The sequence below is a fragment of the Saccopteryx bilineata genome, chromosome 7 (genome assembly GCF_036850765.1).
Source record: "Saccopteryx bilineata isolate mSacBil1 chromosome 7, mSacBil1_pri_phased_curated, whole genome shotgun sequence".
Classification (NCBI taxonomy): domain Eukaryota; kingdom Metazoa; phylum Chordata; class Mammalia; order Chiroptera; family Emballonuridae; genus Saccopteryx; species Saccopteryx bilineata.
In genome coordinates this window covers 87327179-87340093 of record NC_089496.1, presented here as the reverse complement: position 1 = coordinate 87340093, position 12915 = coordinate 87327179, and the positions used below count along the sequence as shown (strand labels likewise).

Here is a 12915-nt window from a genome sequence, read left to right as displayed (position 1 = left end):
TTCAACCGGAGGCAAGCCTCCTGACCTTTCATCCCAACAATTTAATCGTTAACCTAGCACAAAGTGATGTTTACGTGATCCCAGTGGATACAATGCCACTGAGAAGACCCAGGACAAGTAGACTGTCCCCGTTCACACAAGTACCAAAACCTCTATAGCTGTGTCAGTGGATGGGTGTGCATCCTAAATGTGCCCCTTTACTTCTGTTTTAGGCCGGAGAGTTCACTGAAATGTGAACTATCCTATTCTATGAATCTTTAGTCAAGAACATAGAACTTAATTATGGTTAAAAATAGTGTAAACTTTGAAAAAGTCAGGTTATAAAATAGTATATTCAATGTGAACTTATGCATGTATAATTTATACATTTATGCAGCAAAATGGTAACTTTAACTGTAGGATTGTGGGTGATTTTTATTTTCCTTTTGTTTATCTGTATTTTCTGGGTTTTCCATAATTATCAAGTATTATTCATATAATAATATTTTTAAAGCAATTTTTTGTATTGTGGTAAAAAAAATACACATGGCTTAAAATTTGCCATCCTAACCATTTCTAAGTGTGTTTAGTAGTGTTAAATATTTACATTGCTGGGCAACTAAATTCCAGAACGTTTTCATCTTGCAAAACTGAAACTCAATACCCATTAGACAACAACTCCTCCTTACCTTCTTCTGCCACTAAAGAAAGTGCTCTTTTAAAATAAATAAACAAACAAACAAATAAATAAATAAATATGTGATGGAACGGAGGAGGGTACAGGGGGAGAATGGTGATGGCCAAAGACTTAAAAGACGACTTGGCGGGGTAAACACACAATACAGTGTACAAAGATGTGTTGTAGAAATGGGTGCCTGAAACCTGTATAATTATGTTAACCAGTGTCACCTCATTAAAATTTAATAAATAGGCCCTGGCCGGTTGGCTCGGCCTGGCGTGCAGAAGTCCCAGGTTCGATTCCCGGCCAGGGCACATAGGAGAAGTGCCCATTTGCTTCTCCACCCCCCCTCCTTCCTCTCTGTCTTTCTCTTCCCCTCCCGCAGCCAAGGCTCCATTGGAGCAAAGATGGCCCGGGTGCTGGGGATGGCTCCTTGGCCTCTGCCCCAGGTGCTAGAGTGGCTCTGGTTGCGGCAGAGCGACGCCCCAGAGGGTCAGATCATCGCCGCCTGGTGGGCAGAGCGTCGCCCCTGGTGGGCGTGCCGGGTGGATCCCGGTCGGGTGCATGCGGGAGTCTGTCTGACTGTCTCTTCCCGTTTCCAGCTTCGGAAAAAATACAAAAAAAAATAATAATAAAAATAAATAAATAAATAAATAAATAAATAAATAAATAAAATTAAATCAGGGCATCCTAAAGTAATAGCAGCCAGACATGTTTGCCAATATATTAAAGGGCAAACACCATCATCTGGAAAATCATGTGGAATCAATTTGGTCATCAGCACACACACACAAAAAATTTCTGTGTTCTGTGAGTATAACACAGACTGTATTTACAGAGATTAACAAGAAAGTAGTGTATATCTTAAGCTTACATACATATATACATACATAGTCTAATGTATACTTAACACCTGGCCTAAGGATAACTCTATCTCTGGTTACTTTAAATTCACAGATAATAAAAATATTTACCATTGGTATCGGTGAATTTGTTCTGGATTATTAACATTGAAAGATATATCAATTTTATTAGGACATTTATTCAGTTATATCCAATGAAACTAAACTGTAGATGGACTTCTACACTTTTCTGTATGTCTCTAACAGGGTTAAAATGATTTAGGCCCTGGGATAAAGACAGATCCCAGGGCTGATGGAGGCATAGTATCAGTATACTGGCTTTGGTACAGACCTCTGACCAAGCCAGCAAAAACAACCTGAAAAAATGACAATCATATAGACATATAGAACTCATATAGACATGAGTTCCTACAATTCTAAGTATCAGAGCCTCTTCTTCCCACTAAACCTCTAGATGTTTTTCATTTTTACCCATTAGTTGTCAATATCTGAAAAATGGAATTCCTGTACCAGGTATGATGAAAATATATAGTAGGTCTCTACAGCAACTTTGAACTTTAATAAAGGACACTATCTTAGGAGAGCCTTAAAAGACAGGAACAGAGCCCTGGCCGGTTGGCTCAGTGGTAGAGTGTCGGCCTGGCGTTCAGGAGTCCCAGGTTCGATTCCCAGCCAGGGCACACAGGAGAGGCGCCCATCTGCTTCTCCACCCCTTCCCCTCTCCTTCCTCTCTGTCTCTTCCCCTCCTGCAGCCAAGGCTCTATTGGAGCAGGAATGGCCTGGGCACTGAGGATGGCTCTGTGGCCTCTGCCTCAGGTGCTAGAATGGCTCTGGTCGCAACGGAGTGACGCCCCGGATGGGCAGAGCATTGCCCCCTGGTGGGCGTGCCGGGTGGATCCTGGTCGGGGGCATGCGGGAGTCTGACTGCCTCCCCGTTTCTGGCTTTGGAAAAATACCAAAAAATAAAAAAAATTAAAAAAAAAAAAGACAGGAACAAAATCCTTAACATACAGGGGTCAGCTTTTTTTGATTAGCATACTAAATAAATCCAAAGAACACCAAGAAAGACAGAAACATAATGCAAGCAGTTGTCCAATTATTTTCTCACATGATTACGGTTTATGATTTGTCTACACCCAAGGGATTTGTTCTCCATGATTAAATCAACTAAATTTATACAGATTTTTTTCATGTGTACTTTCTCATTTTTCCATATGCACACTCAAACTGTCTTCTCATACTTATCACATAAATGTATAAATGCATAAAGAAAACCTGCGTAGAAACAGGGTGCCAAATGCTTGTTAGGGACCTATGATTGTCCTCATACTTGCTGCCTTCTTCAATGTTAAATATCTGAATGATTAAATGTTATATGGCCATTACTCCAAGTCAACATCCAACTGATGATATTGTCTCAATAAGGGAATGAAATCCTCTCATTAGAATTCATTCCTGTAGGAGCTAATTTGACCAAAGAGGGACAATGAGCAATTCTGATGAGAGAATTAATGGTACTAACCTGGCTTACCTAAAGTGGTGATGCAGCAGGCATTAGATAGCTTGTCATGAATGCTTCAAAGCCAAACTCCAAAGGCTTTTCAGAAAATTCACAAATATCTGAAAATTGTTTTCCATGATTACCCAGCCAGCCTTCTCAACACTGGCCTTCCCATACTTTACCTCTTTGATGGCCTTCAGCTTATCAGCTTAAGAAAAACCCTCACTTTTCCCAAACTGTACATTTTCCTCTCTTCCCATCTCTTTCATAAAGCCTAGTTTTGCCTTTGTGTACTGACAACAGTGTAATAACAATCTCCCTCATGTATAAAAGAACTTGCATACAGATGTCTAATTAAATATCTAAGGTGTTCTTTGACAGTGATGTCAGTCCTCTACCTCTTTCATTAGCAGATGGAAGAATATCTATTGACTAAATGGGTTTGTCTAGCAAGTAGTTGTAAAAGCAAATTGCTTATGCTTGAAAATGTTCATTGAGACCAAAGAGAGGACCTAGTGAGTGGTATGGTGTGAGGGGGATCATTTTCTAAAAAAAAAAAATGTAAGCCCCCTGTGATGTCTACTGCAAATAAGAGGAACAAAAAGTGACTGATAGGAATTATAATCATGTTTAAAACAAGGAGGATTTGTACTTGTTTGTGCTTAAAACATTCTGAATAGCCAAAAACGGAGAAGGTGAAGGATCTAAGTAATCATTAAAACAAATGTTTTGGTTATAGATATGTACTGACATGGATAATGACTAAGAACTTCCCCCAAATTAATGTCAGACACCAAAGTGCAGATACAGGAATCTCAGAGAACATCAAGCAGGATAAACACACACAGAGACACAAAACCACACCTAGTCATATTATATTTAAATTGCAGAAAATCAAAGATAAAGAAAAAATCCTGAAAGAAGCTAAAGGAAAAAATATCTTACCTATAGAGGGGCAAAAGTAAGAATTACATCTGACTTCTCCTTAGAGATTATGCAAGCAAGAAGAGAGTGGAGTAAAATATTTAAGATGTTGAGAGAGAGAGAAAAAATAACCTAAAATTCTGTACCCTGCAAAATTATCCTTCAAAAATGAAAGAGAAATAAAAACTTTCTCAGACAAACAAAGGCTAAGAGAATTTGTTGCCAGTATTCTTGCCATGTAAGAATTGTTTTTAAAAAGTTCTTTAAAAAGAAGGAAAATTATAAAGCCTGGGAACTTGGATCTACATAAAGAAAGGAAGAGCACTGAAGAGGGAACAAGGGTCAGCAGTAACTTCAGCACTTTCAACGTTTTTTATCAGTGACTGATTGGCATTAAAAGAATTCACTTAATTGGTGTTTATTATATGTTAACCTCACATAGATTTCTTAGATAATGAATATATTTCTATGTTAGGCACTCTGAAATTTTTGTCTCATTTAATCGTCACAATAATACTATGAGGTAGGTATTTTTATTCCAGTTTTAACAATTAGGAAACTAAGGTTCAGAAAGGTTAAGAAAATTGAACACTGAAGAAAGAATATATGCTCTGGGTAGAAGGTCTGATTAGAAGATCTTGAAGATTTTATCATTTAATATATATAATATTTACACAAAAGACAAAATACTGTGATGATTCCCTTTACCTAAGGATACACCATAAGATTTCTTTAAATCACAAGCTCTCCTAGTGCCCTGAAAACGTGATCCGAATGTCAAATATATGCAGGTTTTGAGGGATGTCATTCTATCAGAGAAGGTGTTCTGTGAATTCCCCTTTTTTAAACTGATAAGAACAGTTAACTACACTTAATCTTAGCCAAAAGGCTGAGAAGCGATTTCCCCCTCTTAAATGTTATTGGTATTCAAAGACTGCACTAGAAAAGACTACAAGATGTTCAGAAGTTAGGAAACCTGGATTCTGGCCTGAGCTCTGCTGGTCTTATGTAAAAAGATTTCTCCTAAATCTCTTCTTAATGGTCTCCAAAAATCTCTTCTTAATAGTTCAATGTGTGTGTGCTATAAATAATTGACTGCATAGAAATAACTCAGTAAGAATGTTTGATCACAATGACTCAGGAGAAAATATGCTGAATCATTTCTACTAAGTAAGCAAATGTTAATAAATGGCTGAATTTCAATAACTGAAAAATCTACAAAAGTTCAATTTCAAGGTAACCAAAGAGTTGTATGTTTTTAGTTAATGATTACAAATAGACTTAAAATGAGTTTCCTCTCTTGTGCAACATCTTTTTTTTTTTAAGTAATAGAAGAGGAGTTAGTGAGATGGATCCTGCATGTGCCCCAACCAGGATCCACCTGGCAAATCCATCTGGGGCCAATGCTTGAATCAACCGAGCTATTTTTAGCACCTGAGGCTGATGCGCTTGGACCAACTGAACCATCCTCAGCACCCGGGGTCAATGCTCAAATCTATCAAGCCACTGGGAAGAGGGAGAGAAGGGGGAGAGGGAGTAGGAGAGAAGGAGATGGTCGCTTCTCCTATGTACCCTGACTGGGAATTGAACCTGGGACATATGCCAGGCTGATACTCTACCACTGAGTCAACCAGCCAAGGCCCTTTAATTAAAACCTGAAATATAGTGAAATTCTTCTGGAAGAATTAACCAATTGCAAAAAGAAATAGATTTAAATAATGAATGAACTCACTGAATTAGACTTAAAGCTTCCAAAAACAGTCAACTACAAAAGATTTATGTACTTTAAAAAAAGAATATACTGCATACTTTAAAAAATAATAAAAGTTATCCATCATACATACTAATGTTCCTAGTACAGTAAAAGGATATACTTTTAACTTTATTTTTATTTTTATTTTTGCATTTTCTTTTCTGAAGCTGGAAACAGGGAGAGACAGTCAGACAGACTCCCGCATGCGCCCGACCGGGATCCACCCGGCACGCCCACCATGGGGCGACGCTCTGCCCACCAGGGGGCGATGCTCTGCCCATCCTGGGCGTCGCCATGTTGCGACCATCCTGGGCGTGGCCATATTGCGACCAGAGCCACTCTAGCGCCTGGAGCAGAGGCCAAGGAGCCATCCCCAGCGCCCGGGCCATCTTTACTCCAATGGAGCCCTGGCTGCGGGAGAGGAAGAGAGAGACAGAGAGGAAGGTGCGGCGGAGGGGTGGAGAAGCAAATGGGCGCTTCTCCTATGTGCCCTGGCCGGGAATCGAACCCGGGTCCTCCGCACGCTAGGCCGACGCTCTACCGCTGAGCCAACCGGCCAGGGCCTACTTTTAACTTTAGACAAACTAGAGAGAATGGGATTAACTAATCAATGTTCTTTGAACAGCAGCGTAGCAACATAAAAATGTAATTAATTTAGTTCTCTACTACTTATTATTAAATATATTCTTGACAGGTTATAAAACAGAAGAAAATGGACTAGCATAAAAAGAATGCACTGGAGAAAAAATACTCTTCTGAATTCTGGGAGAAAAAGGAGGTGATAGCAGAAAACAGAAATGTCTTTAAAATTTGCTTTAATTTTCAAAAGAATTTTATAAGACAAATATTAATATAAAAGCAAACACAAGAAATACATCTGACAAAATAACATGGGGGGCAATATAAATAATTATTATCATATGGTAAAACACATAGCTTAACCAACAAGAAATTGTTCATAATGGTTGATTTCAGGAATAAAAAAATAAGCTAAAGGAAAATACAGCCATGTGCCACATAATGACATCTTGGTCAATGATGTACAGTGTATTACCATGGTGGTTCCATAAGATTAAAATGGAGCCTGACCAGGTGGTGGCGCAGTGGATAGAGCGCCGGACTGGGATGCGGAGGACCCAGGTTTGAGACCCCGAGGTCACCAGCTTGAGCACAGGCTCAAGGCCCACGGTCAAGGCACATATGAGAAAGCAATCAATGAACAACTAAGGTGTCGCAACGAAAAACTGATGATTGATGTTTCTAATCTCTCTCCATTCCTGTTTGTTTGTGCCTATCTATCCCTCTCTCTGATTTTCTTTCTGTCTCTCTCTAAAAAAAAAAAAAAAAGATTAAAATTGAGCTGAAAAATAACCGTTACCTAGTGACATCATAGCCGTCATAATGTAGTAGTGTAACATATTATTAAAGTGTTTGTGGTGATGATATAAACAAATCTGCTTTGCCAGTTGCATATACAATTATATATGGTACAGAATATTGGGCAATGAGACAAAGTGACTATATTACTGATATATGTATTTACTAAACTATACTTTTTTTATATACATAAAGTTTTATTAATTTTAATGGGGTGACATCAATAAATCAGGGTACATATATTCAAAGAAAACATGTCCAGGTTATCTTGTCATTCAATTATGTTACATACCCATCACCCAAAGTCAGATTGCCCTCCGTCACCTTCTATCTAGTTTTCTTTGTGCCCCTCCCCCTCCCCTCCCCCTCTCCCTCCTTCTCCTCCCCATAACCACCACACTCTTGTCCATATCTCTTAGTCTCGTTTTTATGTCCCACCAATGTATGGAATCCTGCAGTTCTTGTTTTTTTCTGATTTACTTATTTCACTCCGTATAATGTTATCAAGATCCCACCATTTTGTTGTAAATGATCCGATGTCATCATTTCTTATAGCTGAGTAGTATACCATAGTGTATATGTGCCACATCTTCTTTATCCAGTCATATATATAGGTATATATATATATATATTTTTTTTTTTTACTGTGATTAAAGCCTTTAAGCAAATTCTTGGCCAATACAAATATACTATACTTTTTATTGTTAATTTATTTTACTTCATTTTTTGAGAGAGAGAGACAGGAAGGGAGAGATGGGAAGGAGAGAGATGAAAAGAATCAACTTGTACTCACTTCACTTTAGCTATTTATTGATTGCTTTGCATATGTTACCAGGGGCTCAAGCTGAGCCAAGTGACCCCTTGCTCAAGCTAGTGATCTTGGACTTCTAGCCAGCTACCTTGGATCATGTTGATGATCCTGCACTCAAGCCAATGAGTTCGTGCTGTAACTGGTGAACTTGGGGTTTTGAACTGGGGCCCTCAGTGACCCAGGCCAACATTCAATCCACTGCACCACTGGTCAGGCTTTTTATTGTTATTTTAGCGTGTACCCTACTTGTAAAAAGTTTGCTGCAACAGTAGGTCTGTGGTATGCCAACAGCAGCTTCATACATCTCATATTCACTAAGTCTCTTGATTGCATCATTTCTCCTGTGTTTGATTGGATCTTGTGTTGTTTTGTACAGTAATGTGCCATGCAGGTTGGTAGTCTAGGAGCAAACAGATTATACCATAAAGCCTTAGTTGTGTAGTAGGCTATACCATCTAGGTTGTGTAAGTGCGCTTTATGATGTTTGCACAATGACAAAATTGTCTGACGACACATTTCTCAGGACATATTCCCGTTATTACATGGTGCATAACTACATATAAGATGTTGAATTGATAGAATATTAGTTCCCTCAAAGCAGTACCAAAACAACTTGTTGATCAAAACCTGTTAATAAGACAAAGCTTGAATATCACTGTCGTCTTATCACAGTAAGAGAAAGCACACCTTGCCTTTTTACTATGAAGTTGTTTAAACTCATAATACCAAATGCATTCTTATATTTATGGTTGGATTATTATTATTATTATTATTATTATACAGTTTTAGTGAATTGAGAACATGAAAATGCTCAAATTAGTAGGCCCAAAAAACTTTGCTTAACAAATATTTAGCCTACTGCCAAGACTGTAAAATATGCATTTCTCTGCATCTTTACATATATGTCCACACATACATGTAGAAATTTTGGGAGAGTGCTTTTATTAGCACTGAATAAACATATTTGAGAAGAATTACCAAGTGATAATTCTGAAGAGGCCCATGCTTTATTTAAAGGAAAAAATATGTCATTTCAATTATATAATTTCAATTTTAAATCCTTTTACATCCATAGAGCAAGTACAGTGCTGGGCATAAGGATATAGGTTAAATAAAATATGCTATTTTCATAATGACTTTTGGCATGAGAGACTACTGTTTCCCTTAGACCAATAAGCAAAGTAAAGGTCATCTCTTCAGCATATTATGAAGGGGTCATTTTTAAATGGGTTGAAAAGTCTTCATAGAAATTATGACGTCTGAACAAATTCAAGGTATAAAGTACGTTCCATATATAAAGTATACGGATGTCCAAAGTTGGCTGAACTCTGACCAGCTTAATTAAGCCATAAGAAACTTAGAGACCTTTGAGCTCAGTCAAACCAAGTGACTTACCAGTGAGATTATTTTACTAAAGCTAGGACTTCCCTTGTAATTGTCACACTGTACATACCGAGATCTTAACCTTACTAAAGAAGGTTACTAAGAACCCTCATAGCAATTGCTGGGAGGGAAACTGACATTCTTCAATTACATTTGGACCCTTATAAAAGGTATCCCCAATTTAAAGTGATTTGAATGAATTTATTGGTGCAGATACTCAAAAACCTAGAGATAGTACAGTTCTCAGGATTAATTCATTCCAATGGCTATGCTTCATTTCCCTCTCATTCTTTTGGCTTTGCTCCCATTTGGTGACACCTTTATTCTCGAACAGGTGGTGAGGTGCCTGAAACAGTTTCAGGACTTATACCCACACATCATAATGTATAGCAAGAGAGAGAAAGGGTCACTTTCAGGTCTCCCAGAAATAGAAGCCACCAGCAAATTTTCTCCTGGCATCTCAATGGCCCAAATTCCCTCATCAATTCCTGGCAAGGAGAATAAGTTTACCCTTAAGCAGGCCCATACCTGAAGCTGTGGGTGACTCAGCCTTCGCTAAAGCTCATGGGTGACTTCTACAACAAGATCAGAATTGGAGCCTGTCTGGCCGGTTGGCTCAGCGGTAGAGCGTCGGCCTGGTGTGCGGGGGACCCGGGTTCGATTCCCAGCCAGGGCACATAGGAGAAGCGCCCATCTGCTTCTCCACCCCCCTCCTCCTTCCTCTCTGTCTCTCTCTTCCCCTCCCGCAGCCAAGGCTCCATTGGAGCAAAGATGGCCCAGGCGCTGGGGATGGCTCCTTGGCCTCTGCCCCAGGCGCTAGAGTGGCTCTGGTTGCGGCAGAGCAACGCCCGGAGGGGCAGAGCATCGCCCCCTGGTGGGCAGAGCGTCGCCCCCTGGTGGGCGTGCCGGGTGGATCCCGGTCGGGTGCATGCGGGAGTCTGTCTGAGTGTCTCTCCCCGTTTCCAGCTTCAGAAAAATACAAAAAAAAAAAAAAAAGAATTGGAGCCTGACCTGTGGTGGCTCAGTGGATAAAGCGTCAACCTGGAAATGCTGAGGTTGCTGGTTCAAAACCCTGGGCTTGCCTGGTCAAGGCACATATGGGAGTTGATGCTTTCTGCTCCTCCCCCTTCTCTCTCTCTCTCTCTCTCTCTCTCTCTCCCCTCTCTATAATGAATAAAAATAAATAAAAATCTTAAAAAAAAAAAAAAAAGATCAGAATTGGGAGAAGAAAGGAGAAACGAAGTACGGGTAGGAAACCAGTGATGTCCTTTAGGAGCAAACTCTTAGTTTTCTTCCAGTCCAGATTCAGGATAATATGGAAAACAATGCCTGCTATTTACTGCCTTATTATAAAAAGAATTTGAAATGGCTTACAAAAATGTATAAATTATAACAAGATTAAATGAGTGGGGAGAAAAAGAATAGGAAAAGAAATTGAGACAAAATTTATTCACTATGATGTTGCATGTGGGGTGCAAATTTGACTCTCGAGCTTCCTATCTGTCGATGAAAGGAAGAAAACCTTATCCGTAACCGAACCTGTCAGCCCTCTTTTGGTTCCTAGTAGCAGAGATCCAAATCAAACTGGTATAAACAAAAAAGGGAAATTAATTTGCTCATTTAATAGAAAAGACCATGAGTAGAACTGGCTTTAAACACAGATGGTCCAGAGACTCAGATAATGTCCTCAGGGCATTACCTCTGTTGATTTCATTCTCAAGTAGGCTCTTTTCATTTGCTGGCGAAGATGACCATCAAAGCTCTAAGCTTACAGGGTTCTGATGGTCAGTAGTAAAGAGAGCATCTCTTCTCTGAGAACTCCAGAAAAATCCTTGGCAGAATTCTGAATGACTCTGTTTGTGTTGTGTTCCCATCTCCGGACCAATCAATGTGGACAAAAGAATGAGGCACTCTAACTGGCTAGTCTGAGTCCTGTGCCCTCTCCCAGGGGCGGGAAAGTGAAGCTAAGTGACTGGCCATCCCTCCAGGATGGCATCCTTTCAGGAGCCACTGCAGAAAAAAAACAAGCATACAAAATGTCTTGATAATGATGTAATTCCATATACATCAAATATAAAACAAATCAATTGTTTAGAAGCCTAACTACTTCTCAGACTAACATGTAAGAAAAAAACAGCCTCCACTAGGTCTTCAATAACACATCTGTATAATATATTTTATATTGTTTTTCTATTATATCATCAATATAGACAAGTGGCTTAATGTCAACATGGTTTGATATATTTTTTTAACTCTACAGAGGACTCAAGCAATGTAATACAAGTATACCACTATTTGTCATTTTATCCAAGGATAATATTTAGCATCTATACAGGGTGGGGCAAGCGTAGGTTTGCAATTGTTTGCATGGGAAATATATAATAATTAACAAAGAATGGTGTAATAAACTGGTATTACATATCTACAACTATAAACCTACTTTTGCCCCACCCTGTACAAGAATGGAAGAAATGAATATTCTTCAGGTGTCCCAGTCACAATTCTTGGTTACCGGGAACAGAAATCTATTTAAATCAGTGTAGCCAATTTATTGAAAGATGTAAAACTAAAACAAGAAATATTTTGCTTCTACTATTGTCTTCAACCATGCTGTCAAAACTCCTCTCCTGCCCTTGACCACATCTCAGAAAGATCCTATAACTTTTTAGTCTCTTTCAGGTATTAAAAGGTCCAGGCTAATCTAAACTAATTTAAAATATTCTCACATTCATTTTTAAATTTTTATTAATTTTTTCAAATTTATTTATTGACCTTAGAGCAGGGGTTGGGAACCTTTTTGGCTGAGAGAGCCATGAACGCCACGTATTTTAAAATGTAATTCCATGAGAGCCATACAATATGTTTAACACTAAATACAAGTAAATGTGTGCATTTTATGTAAGACCAACACTTTTAAAGTACAATAAACCTCTGAACTCTTTTTAATAACGTTGTTATGCTATTGCTCACCATTGATGAATAAAGTACTTCTTACCAATAATGCAACTTCTGGTGCTGCATGGTTTTGCTGATGGCTTTGTAGTCTGGTTGATACGTGGTGAGGTTAAGCTTCATGCAGGCGTTGAGACTTCCATCTGTTAAACGTGATCATAAGTTGGTCTTAACGTTCTTTAGATGTGAGAAAGACTGCTCACATGCATACGTAGAGCCAAACATTGTCAGTACAGCAATACTCACGCTGCAGTGTGTGGTATGTGACGGGAAGTGCGTTCCAAGTTTTGACAATCAGCTGGTCCATGGGTTCAAGTTTTTTCATTTCTCCCCACTTGTTTGCTCGCAGACTCTGCTTGCTGTCGTGCAAGTCTTTCCAAATCTTCATTCAGTGACTTCTACTTAGTCACCCACATGTCTGAGGCCTTCAGGTCAGCAGCTTATAGCTCAAAATCTCTGACAGAGACACTGGGGATATAACTCAGGTCGGTGCTGTCCACTGCACACTTGTGTGGATAGGTGATGAACTTAAAAAGATGAGTGCGCTCACGAAATTCTCCAAAGTGCACTTTGAATGACTGCAGGAGATTAGATGTGAAGCCTGCTAGCTGCTGGAGATCAAGATGTTGAGCAGGGTCACTTGCTGTACATGCATCTTTAAACTCTCCCAGTTTTTCAAAGTGTAGTAAACAA

General features: G+C 39.1%; 1 pseudogene; it reads right to left on the bottom strand.

Annotated features, from left to right (window-relative positions):
• Nucleotides 1-4630: 4630 nt before the first annotated feature.
• LOC136311280 (U2 spliceosomal RNA) lies at nt 4631-4847 on the bottom strand (annotated as a pseudogene).
• Nucleotides 4848-12915: the final 8068 nt, after the last annotated feature.